Source organism: Mesoplodon densirostris, chromosome 13, assembly GCF_025265405.1.
Source record: "Mesoplodon densirostris isolate mMesDen1 chromosome 13, mMesDen1 primary haplotype, whole genome shotgun sequence".
In the NCBI taxonomy this organism is placed as follows: Eukaryota; Metazoa; Chordata; class Mammalia; order Artiodactyla; family Ziphiidae; genus Mesoplodon; species Mesoplodon densirostris.
Window position 1 is genome coordinate 50,190,373 of NC_082673.1, and position 17,788 is coordinate 50,208,160.

The 17,788-nt window shown below is 36.7% G+C and overlaps 1 non-coding gene across 1 annotated transcript; it reads right to left on the reverse strand.

The window, feature by feature from the left end:
• Positions 1–16,690: 16,690 nt before the first annotated feature.
• Positions 16,691–16,797, reverse strand: LOC132501106 (U6 spliceosomal RNA). Its single transcript, XR_009534146.1, has one exon. It is a non-coding gene; the product is annotated as a U6 spliceosomal RNA (small nuclear RNA).
• Between the last annotated feature and the right edge of the window lie 991 nt (positions 16,798–17,788).

Here is a 17,788-nt window from a genome sequence, read left to right on the forward strand (position 1 = left end):
AAAAGGATCATACACCATGATCAAGTGGGGTTTATTCCAGGAATGCAAGGATTCTTCAATATACGCAAATCAATCAACGTGATACACCATATTAACAAACTGAAGGAGAAAAACCATATGATCATCTCAATAGATGCAGAGAAAGCTTTTGACAAAATTCAACACCCATTTATGATAAAAACCCTGCAGAAAGTAGGCATAGAGGGAACTTTCCTCAACATAATAAAGGCCATATATGACAAACCCACAGCCAGCATCGTCCTCAATGGTGAAAAATTGAAACCATTTCCACTAAGATCAGGAACAAGACAAGGTTGCCCACTCTCACCACTCTTATTCAACATAGTTTTGGAAGTTTTAGCCACAGCAATCAGAGAAGAAAAGGAAATAAAAGGAATACAAATGGGAAAAGAAGAAGTAAAGCTGTCACTGTTTGCAGATGACATGATACTATACATAGAGAATCCTAAAGATGCTACCAGAAAACTACTAGAGCTAATCAATGAATTTGGTAAAGTTGCAGGATACAAAATTAATGCACAGAAATCTCTGGCATTCCTATATACTAATGATGAAAAATCTGAAAGTGAAATCAAGGAAACACTCCCATTTACCATTGCAACAAAAAGAATAAAATATCTAGGAATAAACCTACCTAAGGAGACAAAAGACCTGTATGCAGAAAATTATAAGACACTGATGAAAGAAATTAAAGATGATACAAATAGATGGAGAGATGTACCATGTTCTTGGATTGGAAGAATCAATATTGTGAAAATGACTCTACTACCCAAAGCAATCTACAGATTCAATGCAATCCCTATCAAACTACCAATGGCATTTTTCACAGAACTAGAACAAAAAATTTCACAATTTGTATGGAAACACAAAAGACCCCGAATAGCCAAAGCAATCTTGAGAACGAAAAATGGAGCTGGAGGAATCAGGCTCCCTGACTTCAGACTATACTACAAGGCTACAGTAATCAAGACAGTATGGTACTGGCACAAAAACAGAAAGATAGATCAATGGAACAGGATAGAAAGCCCAGAGATAAACCCACGGACATATGGTCACCTTATCTTTGATAAAGGAGGCAGGAATGTACAGTGGAGAAAGGACAGTCTCTTCAATAAGTGGTGCTGGGAAAACTGGACAGGGACATGTAAAAGTATGAGATTAGATCACTCCCTAACACCATACACAAAAATAAGCTCAAAATGGATTAAAGACCTAAATGTAAGGCCAGACACTATCAAACTCCTAGAGGAAAACATAGGCAGAACACTCTATGACATAAATCACAGCAAGATCCTTTTTGACCCACCTCCTAGAGAAATGGAAATAAAGACAAAAATAAACACATGGGACCTAATGAAACTTAAAAGCTTTTGCACAGCAAAGGAAACCATAAACAAGACCAAAAGACAACCCTCAGAATGGGAGAAAATATTTGCAAATGAAGCAAGTGACAAAGGATTAATCTCCAAAATTTATAAGCAGCTCATGCAGCTCAATAGCAAAAAAACAAACAACCCAATCCAAAAATGGGCAGAAGACCTAAATAGACATTTCTCCACAGAAGATATACAGACAGCCAACAAACACATGAAAGGATGCTCAACATCTTTACTCATTAGAGAAATGCAAATCAAAACTACAATGAGTTATCATCTCACACCAGTCAGAATGGCCATCATCAAAAAATCTACAAACAATAAATGCTGGAGAGGGTGTGGAAAAAAGGGAACACTCTTGCACTGCTGGTGGGAATGTGAATTGGTACAGCCACTATGGAGAACGGTATGGAGGTTCCTTAAAAAACTACAAATAGAACTACCATATGACCCAGCAATCCCACTACTGGGCATATACCCTGAGAAAACCATAATTCAAAAAGAGACATGTACCAAAATGTTCATTGCAGCTCTATTCACAATAGCCCGGAGATGGAAACAACCTAAGTGTCCATCATCGGATGAATGGATAAAGAAGATGTGGCACATATATACAATGGAATATTACTCAGCCATAAAAAGAAATGAAATTGAGCTATTTGTAATGAGGTGGATGGACCTAGAGTCTGTCATACAGAGTGAAGTAAGTCAGAAAGAGAAAGACAAATACTGTATGCTGACACATATATATTGAATTTAAGAAAAAAAATGTCATCAAGAACATAGGAGTAAGACAGGAATAAAGACACAGACCTACTAGAGCATGGACTTGAGGATATGGGGAGGGGGAAGGGTAAGCTGTGACAAAGTGAAAGAGCGGCATGGACATATATACACTACCAAACGTAAGGTAGATAGCTAGTGGGAAGCAGCCGCATAGCACAGGGAGATCAGCTCGGTGCTTTGTGACTGCCTGGAGGGGTGGGATAGGGAGGGTGGGAGGGAGACGCAAAAGGGAGGGGATATGGGAACATATGTATATGTATAACTGATTAAATTTGTAAAATTAAAAAAAAAATTAAAAAAAAAAAAAAGACTAAAAATAGAGCTTCCCTGGTGGCGCAGTGGTTGAGAGTCCACCTGCCGATGCAGGGGACACAGGTTCGTGCCCCGATCCGGGAGGATCCCACATGCCGCAGAGAGGCTGGGCCCGTGAGCCATGGCCACTGAGCCTGCGCATCTGGAGCCTGTTCTCTGCAACGAGAGAGGCCACAACAGTGAGAGGCCCGTGTGCCGCAAAAAAAAAAAAAAAAAAAAACAAACTAAAAATAGAACTACCATTCAACCCAGAAATCCCACTACTAGGCATATATCCTGATAAAAGCATAATTCAAAAACAGTCATCTACCACAATGTTCACTGCAGCACTCTTTACAATAGCCAGGACATGGAAGTAACCTAGGTGTCCATCAACAGATGAATGGATAAAGAAGACGTGGCACATATATACAATGGAATATTACTCAGCCATAAGGAGAAAAGAAATTGAGCTATTTGTAGTGAGGTGGATGGACCTAGAGTCTGTTATACAGAGTGAAGTAAGTCAGAAAGAGAAAAACAAATACTGTATGCTAACACATATATATGGAATGTAAAAAAAAAAAAAAAAAAGGTTCTGCAGAACCTAAGGGCAAGACAGGAATAAATATGCAGACATAGAGAATGGGCTTGAGGAGATGGGGAGTGGGAAGGGTAACCTGCGATGAAGTGAGAGAGTGGCATGGACATACATACACTACGAAATGTAAAATAAATAGCTAGTGGGAAGCAGCCGCATGGCACAGGAAGATCACTTTGGTGCTTTGTGACTACCTAGCTGGGTGAGATAGGGACGGTGGGAGAGAGAAGCAAGAGGGAGGAGATATGGGGATATATGTATATGTATAACTGATTCACTTTGTTATAAAGCAGAAACTAACACACCATTGTAAAGGAATTATACTCCAATAAGATATTAAAATATATATATATATAATGAGATAGATGGAGGGAGCTTATGAAGAGATAAATGGATTTGTAACAACAAAACACAGGATATTAGGCACATTATGTTCACATTAATATTAAATGTGTATGAAAATGTATACAAAATAATAACTGGAATGATATCAATTAATTTGGCAAATATTTAGTGAACACTTAGATGTGTGTTATCAATTGTTCTCAGGCGCTAGTTTATGGCTATGTCAAAACAGGAAGATAAATACTATTTTGTTTACCTTTATGGTGTTGTATTTGGTAGTAAAGAGGGATTTAATTGTTTTTATATGTTACTATATTGTATGAATTTCTTTTTGACTGATATATATTCATATGCTACTTTTATGAATTTAGAATATAAGGTAAAAAAGAGAAAAAAGAAAAAAGTAAACCCATAGGTACTTCTTGTTCATTTGAATATTATAATTTTATTGGCATAAGTCTGAATTTAACTGATTTGATAATTATGTATTTAGATATTTTTGCATTCACACTTGCTGATTTATTTATCAGCAAGAGATTAAAAGAGTGTTTATACAAACACTGAAAGATATAGTGTTAAACATGTAGTTTGCTTTCATATGTTCTATGAAAGGAAACAATTTCAGACACATCCAGAAATCATTATCTGAAAGGCCGAAAGATATTCATATACATCAAAGGAATACTCCATTTCCTTAGTGAGGGCATATATGGCAGCAAAAAAAAATATTTTTTCGGGTGATAGTTTAATTTGAGGAGGAAGAAAGAGATTGCACAAATAATTTGAAATAAATCATTTTAAGCAGATGTATATTCATTCAAAATAAGTAATTATAACTGTGTTTACACAACATTTATAATTTATTTAGTTCTTTCAGAATGATGTGCTCTATCACTGTATATAGAGTTAGTTTTACAGCGTATGTTCTGCAGAACATGGTACAAGAGAAAATAGCATTTTCAAGACTTTTCTGTTTCCTTTTGTCATCATTATTTACCTGAATTGTTCAAGTAGGTATAAATAACCCTCATGGAAAAGCAAAGTTCTTCTTTGTCCACATTGAGTTTGAGGTAGTCAATTTAGTAGGATTTAGAATTTAGAAAAATGGCTAAGATGTGACATATCAATTTGGAAGTCTCTGGTACCAAAATGGTAGCTGAAGCCTGGCCATAAGTGCAATATAGCCAAAGAGGAGAGCATGTAATGAACATAAGAGGCTGATAACGAAATTTTGGGGGCCATGAAAGGTTACAGGATGGTAGAAGGAAGTGTATCCAGTAAAAGGGACAGAATCTGGAAATAAGAGTGTCACTGACAACCTGAAATCTACTTTGGAATACGAAGTTGAATTATTGAAAAGTTAACCTCATCCTCCCTGTATTTGCCTTCTAGGTTCTTTCCTTATCCTCAGAGTCATTACTTAGATATAAAAAGGTTCCAGATGCAACTGTGCCAAACACACAAGTAAGTCTCAGCACTTGGTTTATTGGTTTTGCTTGGAAATATTTTATGATTCAGTGAACTATGTATTTGGCCAGTTTAATTGCAACTGAAAATTGGAGAGGTTTAATTTACCTGTTTATGCAGTCACTTGAGTGGCTAAATTTCTGCAATTTTTTTCTTTTAAGGAGATGTGATAACAGGAACCTATTATATCTTCTAGCCAAGTCTGCTCATTATATACACATATCTCTCATTAATACAAATTTGTGGTTTATTTTGTTGATGTCAAAATTGGTTTGTATAACCTGTTTCCTAAGGTGATAAAAAAATCCTTAGATTTCAATACATTGTTTACTTGATGTAACTAAATCAGTAAAAGCACTTATATTTCTCCTATAATATACTGGCTTTATAAGTGAGAAAAATTGGAAATTCTTGTTCAGATATGTTTCAGAGTGGTGATACTCGTGTTTTTGAAATTATTCAACTTTTAAAATTAATCCAATAAGACATTATCTCTGAAGGGTGGGGTTATACTTTTTTTATGGGCTGATTTACGTGTTTTCAACAGAAATGATCAAATTAATTGAATGTTAAGTTTGCTCTTCTTTTTTTTTCTGTTATGTAGATTCAGTTGGTCTAAAAGTGTTTGGTTGAATTTACACTAGTTTAGCAATGTGTGCATTAAAGCTGCATTTCCCTAGAATAAAAAGCTGATTTCTCAGGCCTTAAAACACACCAGGAGTTAAATACCACTTATCCAGTCAAATAAGAGGTGTTTTTGAAGCATTACAAAAGGACAGAATAGACAAATATTATGGTCCAGTGATTCTGATAAATACAAATGATCCCAAACCTTCAATCCAGGAACCAAGTATAAGCAATGCCCAGTTTTCCTGAACTCCCTAGAGAAGAAATCATGGAAACAATTGTAACGCTGGAAAAAAGGTTAGCAAATAAGAATCTAGTTAGGTTCCCTGTACAATCTCTTACAAAGAAGAAAAAATTGCAGAGACTCACACATATGTAGGTGAGTGTTCGAAGTTCTGATTGCTTATCTGAACTCTCCAACGTTTGGCAGCATGCCCACCTTCAGGGCAGACCCTGTCATCCTTGGCATGAAAAAGAATGAGGTGATCTGAACCTAGGAGTCAATTTCTTCTCTAGATGCATGTGTGCAACTCCTATTAATTTTAATGAGAATTATGTTTGCACATTGAGGCAGGATAAATCCCTTCGGGAGGAATCTTTTCCTTGGATGCATACGCGTAATTTCCATTAAAGGGACAAAACCCCAGGGGAAACGTACATGGGCGCCTGAGGGCAAGCTCTGACCCTTTGCATAAAAAACACGGCACAAATCACCAGGTCATCTTAAACTTGTAGATGCCAAAATATAAGAGGTAAGTGAGCATCTATTTAAGCCTGAAATTTATATTCAGTTGATGTGGATTTCTCTGAGAACTACCTTTAATTTGTGATCATATAATGAAGAAATGACCACCAAACTGTAGAATCCAATCTTATAATTAGGATATTTGTTAAAGAGCAGTAACCAATATAAGGTGAATAGTGTCATATATTTTTAAAAGAAATAATACAAAAAGAAAAGAAATAATACAATTGAAATGAAAGAGACAATGAAAACTGAGTTAATGAAAAAAGTAACCTATTTCACATACTCTTGCTTCCAAAGGAGACTTCGAAGATTATGGACAATTTAAGTCTTTTCATCAGTGAATCCTGTGTGAAAACTTTTTAAGTGGCCCTAATATGTAATGAATAACCTCAGGGCAGAGATCTGTTTGAAGGCGATATGATTGATGGTCTATCATTCCTAATTCACTGTTTATACTGGTAGAGAGCCTACTGGGAAAATACCTCATTCATCAGGGTATTAGTGAATTCAGCCAACGTATGGCACCTTCATTTTAACAAACTAAAGGAGAAAAGCTAAATGGGGGAAATTGACAACCATCTCTGATTCTATGATAATGCAATTAGGCTGCCCCTCTCCAGAGCTTTTGCTAATTCACAAAACAGCTTCAGTCGGCAGGTCATAAGTATATGATCATTTTTCACACTTTGAAAAGTAATGATGCCTTGACATGAATCAATAAATCTTGGTGAAGTTCTTTATACTTTTTATGTTCAGCATGCAAATCAGTTTTAAAACTCATGTGTATTAAATCTGACTTGCTATACAGCCTGTGTTTACACAATCTAATTTAACAAAGTCTCAAATAAACGTGTAAATGAAGTGTTTATAGTAAGCACAAGGAAAGTTTCCCTTTCATTGAGAAAGTGTGATATGGTGCATCAAACTATTTTAATTTGCACCCTGAAATACCCATATTTGCAAATGTGCCACATACAGAGAGCTGTTGCTCTTAAAATTTGGTAGTTTCTATATTGAGCTTTGCATGTTATGCTCAATAGATGAATAAAAAAATTCTACTGCATATGACACAGTATGTAATACATTATTTATCTAAAATGGATTTGTTGCAAAACATCCAGAAACACTAATAACACTATTCCAGTCCAAAAAAAATGTTTGCTCATCTTTCTAAAACAATTGCATAAAAATCCGTGCAAACATATATTCATGTATTAGGTAGCAAATATACACAGTAGCACAACAGTTTTCTAACAATCATAGCTCCGCATACTCTACAGGGAATAGGAAGATGGACAGGCTAATGAATACAGCAGGTAGCAAGCGGTTGAGGTTTGCTTAAGGATGAATTATCACACAGGAACAAATTGCCAATTTAAAGAGGTTATACTATATAGTACATAGCATTTTATTTTTTATTCTTGGAATGGTTGACAATCTTCCTGGATGAAAACTGAAATGATACCAAATTGTAAATGTACCTGCTGTGCTGTCATTCCCATTAAACTCTCCCTTTGTTTTGTTTATTCACTGTCCCTGGTTGCAAAAAAGAAAAAAAAAATGTGCCTTAAGACAGGGGTGGACAAAGCAGTACTTTCATCAAAGACCTGGACAACAATATGTTTTTATTTATTTATTTATTTATTTATTTATTTATTATTTTTTTTTCTTTTTGCTGTATGCGGGCCTCTCACTGTTGTGGCCTCTCCCGTTGCGGAGCACAGGCTCCGGATGCGCAGGCCCAGTGGCCATGGCTCACGGGCCCAGCCGCTCCGCGGCATATGGGATCCTCCCAGACCGGGGCACGAACCCGTATCCCCTGCATCGGCAGGCGGACTCTTAACCACTGCGCCACCAGGGAGGCCCAACAATATGTTTTTAAATTAAAAATAAAACAATTGGTGCTTGGCTCATGAGTTTTTCACTGTCATTTAGAATTGTTGATGAAAATAAATATTGCATAGAAAGTGATTTCTGAAGTGTTCATGCATTCTGCTCGAATATCTCCATTACTCAATATTTGCTATGATGAGTAATTGATATGATATACTATCTATAAATAGACTGTATCCACAATACAACATCAAGGGTGTGATGGGAAATCGATTCCACTGGTTGAAATTTCCATTTTGTCTTATGGTCTGTAAATCTAGCCTTACGCATACATATTCCCTACATACTGAGCAAAAGTGGTAGATTCTAAAAAACTTTAATTTTTTAAAACCAGATTACCAAATCACAAATTATCTCATAAAGATAGCTTGGAAAAGCCATTTTGAGAATCCCCTTCAAATGTTCACAAAGGGACACTAATCAGTAATTGAGAACTAATATTACACAGGCATTTATATGCAGATCTATACACAACACATTGAACCCTCTTGCATTTCTCATTGTAGTGGATCCTGATTTGATTTTGGATAAAATATGCAGTTCCCTTCAAAATAACCATCTTTACTTCAAAACAGGCTATGCAAAGTGGTGTGAAACAACCTCTAAAATTATTGGACTGAATCCTATGTCTTGTCCTCTAATTCTGATTATGAGTCTGTTGGAGGCCTGGATTCATTTTATAAAGGTTCTTGCAAGGAAAATATTTAGATTAATGGTATAATTTAGTGACAGTAGGTCTAACCTCAGCTGAGTGACAATAGAATTGAAAAAGTAACCAGTGGGATAGATGTGACTGTGGCTGTTGGGGCAGCAGCAGGGAGGCTGCAGGGGTCACTGTGATTGGCATTGTCACTTTCCCCATTCATCAAGCAAGGCCAGACTTCCTGAATCATTTCCCAGACGGGGCAGCTCGTCAGTTTAAACACCTGATATGAAGCCATCCGTCATCTGATAACATGATCGTTGGGCTGCAGCTGGCTGGGTGCTCTGCAGCCCGAGTGCACATGTGATGGACTGAAGCCAGGGAGGCAGGCTTAGTCGCGTTGCCCTCCCTTGATAGGATTTGCAGTCCTCTACTGGACCATGGAACAGGTGGAGGCTGAGTGAGAATGAAAAAATTACCATGTGTTGCAGGGATTAGAGCCTTACATACTCACAACTCTGCCTGAATACCAATCAAAGCCAGACAACCAAACTTGAGTCAGACCAACTTCAGGCCTGGCCATAGAACAGGGAATTAGAAGATATGCAAAAACACTGGAAGACCTGATTTCCTGCACTAAGAACAATTTTAACATTTGTAATCCGCCTAAATTTTTTCTAAACCAAATGTCTGGAGATGAGATTTTTCTCTAAAATTCTTCAACTTTTTTTTCTTTTCTTTCTTTTTTTAAAAAATAAACAAAGCAACTTAAGCATTTTTAAAAGAGAGAGAGAGAGAGAGAGAGAGAGAGAGAGAGAGAGAGAGAGAAAAGAGTAATCTCTAGGGAATCATCACAAATCCTGTTATTTTATGCTTACCATGGAGAAAAAACTAATGCGACAAAGAGAATCAGACAAAGAGACAAATTATGCACACTTAAACTGAAAGTGTTTATTGCCATGTGAAGTATAATTATGCTGATTTAAAATGTTCACTGCTCAGACAGTCTAGAGCTTATCAGAATAAGGGCTAACCTTTCACTAGAGACTGAGGCTTTTGCTGAATTCCACAGAAGCATGGAAAATAGGGCTGTGTGGAAGGGTGGCCTCATTTCTCACCCTGGTGGACTATTCTGCGAAACCATCCCTTTATTCGTAAAAATTAAAATCCCTCAGTTGGAGAGTCCATAACTGAGATAGCAAGTTAACTAGTGAATACTTAATCCTCTTATGTCCTTTAGTGGAATAATATAAAGAAGTTTATTGTGCTTAGCATATGACACTCCTTATTGTCATAATTCCTAGCAAGGGTCTATTCTAGCTTATTTGCTGTTCTCTGCCAATGGTGAGCTCTCTCTCTCCCTCCCTCTCTCATTCTCTGTCTCAGATGAATGATTTGGTGTCTCCACCCTAAATGACTTGTGTCTCCAAGAAACCTCTCCACGGACTTGATTTTGCAGCTGTGAGGGGGTGGAGCCATTTCGGATGCAGATTCTACATGTAGTTTCCATTTCCTCCCCATCAAATTTTCTGTTCAGGGTACTTTGTCTGTCTTCCAGGGACACATGTGTGAGTACCTGTCTATTCCTACTTAGATGGGAATTTTAAATAATTATTCATACATATAGGAAAAAAACTAAAACCACAGAACTGCCAGCCTCCTAAACTGAAGAGCAGTTTTGCCTTCCTTCTCCTTTCTTCACCTGTATTTACAGTTAAGTTTTATGCCCAAATAGTAAACATAAAATCTCACAAGGATGTTACTGAGAAGAAATAAGGAAAGATAGAGAAATAAATAAGAATTTAAGATAGGATACATATTTTAGAGATATAATATTGAGAGGAAAGACCAGAAGTTAGACCCACCAGTGTTCAGATGTTAGTATTGCTGAAGCTCACTATGTAACTTCAGACAAGTTATTTAACTTCTCTGAACTAAAATTTTTATCTGTGAAATGTGATTATTTAATATTATTCATTATTAAATACCTTTTTCAATTGTTTAAAAAGGTTAAACATACTGAATTTATTATTTTATTTATTTATTTATTTTTTGCATTATGCGGGCCTCTCACTGTTGTGGCCTCACCCATTGCGGAGCACAGGCTCTGGACACGCAGGCTCAGAGGCCATGGCTCACGGGCCTAGCCGCTCCGTGGCTTGTGTGATCTTCCCCGACCGGGGCACGAACCCGTGTCCCCTGCATCAGCAAGCGGACTCTCAACCACTGCGCCATAAGGGAAGCCGCATAATGAATTTAAATAGCTAACATAGTATTTGGCCCATAGTAAGGTCTCCATTAATAGTAGTTGTTGCTATATTGCTCTATAAACATTGTACAAATAACAATAAGACAATTTACTTACGATAGGGAAAAGTTTTGCATTTTAGTTCAATAACATTCTTTGAGAGTTTACTTTGTGCCAGGTGCCATGCCAAGGATTAGAGATAAAAGGACATTTAAGACATAGTCCTTCTCCCTCACAAGTCTAGGCCAAGGTTGCTAAAGTTGCACAGGAAAATTTTTTTATGCTACACTTTTTTACTTTTAAAGATTATATCAGTCATTGTAGAATTTAAAGCACAAATTTTCCCCAACATACTGGTGTAACACATAAAATAGTCCTAACACTGCTTTGATTAATGTAAAATATTTTCACATCTTGAAATAAAGAAAGTTAGGGATTAAAATAGTATATTCTCTTGGTCTGTAATTCACAGTAATTCATTTTACAGATATTTGAAAACATAAAAATGCAGTCTACTGTGTAAGGTCCAAAAATTCAGAGCTAAATAAGATGCAGTTTTGCAATCACTTGAGGTGGCAGAAGTAAAAATAACTGTTTTATGATCTGAAATAGGCTGTAAAAGAGGTTTGGAATAAATGCAATGAGAAAACAGGGTGAGCATAATTAATTTTGTGTAGGGCATGTTGTCATTGGGGAAACCTTTGTAGGGGAGATAATATTTAAACAATGAGTAGGATTGAAAAGAGGCAAAGTTCATTCTGGGTTGAGAGAGCAGCACAAACAAAGGCTCAGAGGGACTCTTGAGAATGCAAAGAGCATTTCATTTATTCATTCAACAAATATTTGAAAATAAATGTTTATCGAGTTTTATACAAGATGGCCTTGTAAATTTACACTTTGAAGCACCCTTCTGTTCCAAATATAAAACAATAGGTACCATTTTAAACACAAACATTCAAAAAGATTTCGCTGTGCTAAAAACAATAAAATGAAAGAAAGTAAACATCTTTGTGGAATAGATACAAAATAGAAATACTTGGTGGTCAGTGGAGGTGTGGATGAGGGACTAGGGCTGCCAGCTGCTGTGTATGCAACCTGGTAGTTCATGCTTGTGAGGTGATTTCCTCCCTGTGAGGTGGGAGAGAAGAGCCAAGCTCACTAATTGAAACCAGGGACTGGGGAAAGAGGCTCCCTGTTGTAAAAGGCATAGAAATATGGCTTATATGAAGCCACGGGAGACAGAAGAAGCAAACACAGCCTTGAGACCAGAAATGGAATCAAGCCTTAAGATGACTTTGTGACAGAAACTGTAAAATTCTTGATGTCTCTGTTATATAACATTTAATCTTCAATATAGGATATGGCTTTGCTATGGGAGACTTGGGGGACCAGGGAAAAGCACTACAAAAGTGGACATGGAAGAAAAAACTGAGAAAGAAATTCTGGAGATAACTGATAATTCCTAAAGCCAGGGGAGGAAAAACCCTAATACTGAGAAAGTAATCAAGAAAATAAAAACTTTCTATATTAATTCATTTCATAAAAGTTAATGTAGTAGAACAACTGATATATATTTTAAAATAAATACATTTAGGAAGTTCAGTGAGATGAATGAAGGAATAACATCCATAAAGAATGAAGAAATAATGAAATAAAACCCAGGATGAAATGAAGCAAAAAAGGGCTGGATGCGAAAAAGAGTAATTAAAAATCCTGAAAATGAATAATATAACCAGTGAAATTAAAAACTGTATTGATGAAACACACTCTACATTAGACACAGGCAAAGAGGAATTAGTAAATTGGAAGACAGTAATGAATAATTCACCCAGAAAGCAGCTGAGTTAGATATGAAAAATATGATTATGAAAGAGCATCTTAGATGCCTGGATAATACACTGACAGGCTCCTGTATACATCTAGTAACAGTACCAAAAGGAAAAGAGTACCTTGCAGCAAATGCCAAGGAAGAATGATGAGACTGACAGCAAACTTCTTCCCAGTAAGAGTATGTGTCAGATGTGTGTCCATATAATCAGCTAAAGGAAAATAGCTGCCAGTTTAAAATTTTATACCTAGAATTACCATTTAATGCAGAGGTCAAAATGAAGATATTTCAGGCTTACAGAGACTAAGGGAGATTGCAACAGTCAGATACTAAAAGAACTATTAAACAGCAAGGGATGGAACACATGCAAAAACTTTGAGCAAATTAGTAAATTCAGTAATATACTAACTGGAAAATAAAATACATTTTTTTGTGTGTGTTTAGAACAAAAGTAGGGGCAGTAAGTGTGTAGCTAGCATAGGCTATGAGCTTTGTGATCTGAGAAAAATAGAACTATTGGGTGACTTCAGACTTTTTAGAAAAAATTCCACAGCTGTTCAGAGTATTGGATGCTCATGGCTCAAAGCTGAGTCTCTATCATTTGAATTGTTCCTTCACCCAATGTTAGGCCCCTTTCTGGGGGCAGCCCATATCCAACAACTGGTTGATGTAGGAAGGAATACAAAAGTCTGGCTTTTTTTTGCCTCAGAGTTGGACAACTCTGAAGGGTCATCCCAACTCCATAACATCTCATGGGATCTGCTGAGTTCTCTCTTGTAACTGTCTCTCAGTTCAACTTCTCCTTCAGCCCAATGCTTGCTTTCCTTTTTTCTTATAACATTTCTCAAAAATCTTTAGCATGCAAATCTCTGTCTCAGTCTGTTTCCAGGGATACTGACCTAGAAAAATTTGGAACCAGAAATAGTCCCAGGAAGCAGACTCTAAAATGGGATATTAGAGCTGGGTCACTCACTGACCAGATGACAGAACTCCATCCCTGCTGGTAGATGGAGTACTGATAACCCCTAGAATGATGTAGCAGTGAAAGAGTTAAATTTTTATCAGTGATGACTTGGGATTGGGCACCAGTGGAACAGAATGCACTGGCAAGGAAAAGATCTCAGGCTTTGAGAGATTTATAGGAAGTAGTAGCTCTATGGACCATGGAATTGGATGACTTTTGCCATCAGTGAGAAAGAAACACAATGCTTAGTAGGCTTCTTTGCATTCTGGAGGAGGCATATTTCACTCCTGAGAATATTACTCTGATCCATTTAGTAAGCTGAGCCCAGAGCAGAACAGAGTTTGGCAGCAGGTCTAGACACAGGGCAAGCAGTTTTGCTACTTGGACCACATAACCTTGCAGGTCCAATGATATTAATGGTATACGTGGTAGAAAAATGCTATGGAATTTAAGGCAAGCCCCAGTAGGAAAATCATAACCTAGACTCCTAGGATTTTGGAGTAAGACCATGTCATCCACTGCAGAAAATTATGCTCCATTTTAAAAACAGCCTCTGGCATGCTACTGGGCCCTGGTTGAGAGGAAGCCTCTGAGGATGGAAACTCAAATAACCATGTGATCAGAACTGACCCTCGTGCAATGTGTTCTGTCAGAACCATCATGTTATAATGTTGGGAAAGCCCAATGCAATTCATTAATAATGTGGAAGTGAGATTAGGCAAGATTGGGGCCAGAAGCTGCAGGAAAGCTTCAAAAGCAAGTGGCCCAGGCTTCCATGTCATCCATCACCTATGGCTACATAGGAGGTTTCTTGTTATCAGAAGAGAAAGGAGAAAGGTCTAACATAATTTATGGATGAGTTGACTTCCTATGTGGGTTAAAGTTGAAAGCGGATTGCTCAGGAGTGGCCCTAAAAGAGAGTTGTGAGGGAAAATCCTCCCAATAGAAAGAGCTTTAGGTGATTCATCTGATAATCTATTTTGTATTTTTTTTTTTTTTTTTTTGCAGTACGTGGGTCTCTCACTGCTGTGGCCTCTCCCGTCGCGGAGCACAGGCTCCGCACACGCAGGTTCAGCGGCCATGGCTCACGGGCCCAGCGACTCCGTGGCATGTGGGATCCTCCCGGACCGGGGCACGAACCCGCGTCCCCTGCATCGGCAGGCAGACTCTCAACCACTACGCCACCAGGGAAGCCCTATTTTGTATTTTGATGAAGTCCAATTTAGCAGTTTTTGCTTTATGATTTTCACTTTTTGAGTATACTAAGAAATTATTGCCTAATCTAACACCATGAAGATTTTTCTCCTATGTTTCCTTCCAGAATTTTATAATTTTATGTTATACATTTAGGTCTATGACCCTTTTCAAGTTAATATTTTATATCTTATTATGTAAGGGTTGAGGTCTCCCCTCCCCTTTTTGTTTATATATGTTCTAGCACCATTTGTTGAAAACAATATTATCTCTCCATTCAATTAACTTGGCACCTTTGTCAAAAGTAGACCATATTATGTAGATGACCAAAGATAATTAAGAAATAATTAATAAACTTTGTTTTTTTAATAGTTTCAGATTTATAGAATAATTGAACTGATAGCACATAGAATTCCATATACCTGCTCCACTCTTACCCCTTAACCCTTATCCCCACACAGAGTTTGGTCTATTATTAATATCTTGTATTAGTGCAGTACATTTGTTACAGTAAATGAGCCAATATTGAAGCATTATTATTAACTATAATCAATAACTACATTGTTTCATTCTTTGTGTTGTACAGTTCTAGAGGTTTTGAAAAATGCATGATAACATGTATCCTCCATTAGTTTTACACAGAATAGCATCACCACCCTGAAAAATCTGTGTTCAAGCTACTCATTTTATATCTCCTTCCCTTGGAATCCTTGGCAGCCAATGATATTTTTATTGTCTCTATAGTTTTGTCTGTTCCAAAATGTCATATAGCTGAAATCAGACAGTATATAGCCTTTTCAGACTGGCTTCTTTCATTTACCAATATGCATTTAAGGTTCCTCCATATCTTTTCATGGCTTGATAACTCATTTCTTTCTTTATTTTTTAAAATAGATCTTTATTGGAGCTTAATTGCTTCACCATACTGTTAGTTTCTGGTGTACACCAAAGTGAATCAGCCATATGCATACATATGTCTCCATATCTCCTCCCTCTTGAGCCTCCCTCCCATCCTCTCTATCCCACCCCTATAAGTCATTGCAAAGCACCGAGCTGATCTCCCTCTACTATGCTGCTGCTTTCCACTAGCTAACTATTTTACATTCGGTAGTGTATATATGTCAATGCTACTCTCACTTCACCCCAGCTTCCCCCTCCCACCCCGTGTCCTCAGGTCCATTCTCTATGTCTACATCTTTATTCCTGCCCTGCAACTAGGTTCATCAGTACCATTTTTATTTTCTGACTTACTTCACTCTGTATGACAGACTCTAGGTCCATCCACCTCACTACAAATAACTCAATTTTGTTTCTTTTTATGGCTGAGTAATATTCCATTGTATATTTGTGCCACATCTTCTTTATCCATTCATCTGTTGATGGACCTTTAGGTTGGTTCCATGTCCTGGCTATTATAAATAGTGCTGCAAAGAACATTGTGGTACATGTCTCTTTTTGAATTATGGTTTTCTTAGGGTATATGCCCAGTAGTGGGATTGGTGGGTCATATGGTAGTTTTATTTTTAATTTTTTGAGGAATCTCCATTCTGTTTTCCATAGTGGTTGTATCAATTTACATTCCCACCAACAATGCAGGAGGTTCCCTTTTTACCACACCCTTTCCAATATTTATTGTTCCCAGATTTTTTGATTAAAAAAAAAGTATGGAATGCTCCACGAATTTGCATGTCATCCTTGCGTAGGGGCCATGCTAATCTTCTCTGTATCGTTTCAATTTTAGTGTATGTGCTGCTGAAGCGAGCATGCTCATTTCTTTTTATGACTGAATAATGTTACATTGTATAGAGGTACCATAGTTTGTTTATCCATTCACTTATTGAAGACATATTGGTTGCTTCCAGGTTTTGGTGATTATAAATAAAGCTGATATAAACATTCATGCACAGATTTTTGTGTAGACATACATTTTTAACTCAATTGGGTAACTAGGAGCACAGTTGCTGGATTGTAAGGTAAGATTATGCTCAGCTTTGTAAGAAATTGTCTTCCAAAATGATTGTACCCATTTTGCAGTCCCACCAGCAATGAATGAGAATTCTTGTTGCTCCACATCCTCACCAGCATTTGGGATTATCAGTCTTTTTAAAATTATTTTTTATTTTATTTTTTTAAATTTTAGCCATTCTAATGGGTGTTTAGTATTGTTTTAGTTTTCAATTCCCTAATGACTTATGATGTTGAGCATCTTTTCATTTGCTTATTTGCCATCTGTGTATCTTCTTGGGTGAAGTATCTGTTTAGATCTTTTACGCATTCTAAAAGTTCGGTTGTTTGTTTCCTTATTGTTGAGTTTAGAAAGTTTTCTGCATGTTATGAATACAAGTTCTTATTTGGATATGTGTTTTGCAAATATTTTCTCCAAGTTTTGGTTTGCCTCTTCACTTAAGAAAATTTTAAACTAAGTTTTTAATGTCAATAATTTAAAGTAACTACTATGAAAAGAAATCAATAGCTTCCAAATTGGTATAGAAATTAAAAAAGCATTAGAAAGCATTAAAAATCTATAAATGAAGAATATTAGAGTAAATATGCAAACACAACATGGTAATTGGAAAGTGAAAGATAGAAAACAGAGATATGGACAAATATATCAATCAGAACAAGTGTAAGCATATTAAACTCTCCTATTAAAATACCTCTAGTATCAAACTGGACTAAAATATGTTACTATTAACAGAACATACAGAAGAGTTGATAATTGTGAAATGAAAAAATAAATAGTTGAGTAAGTACTC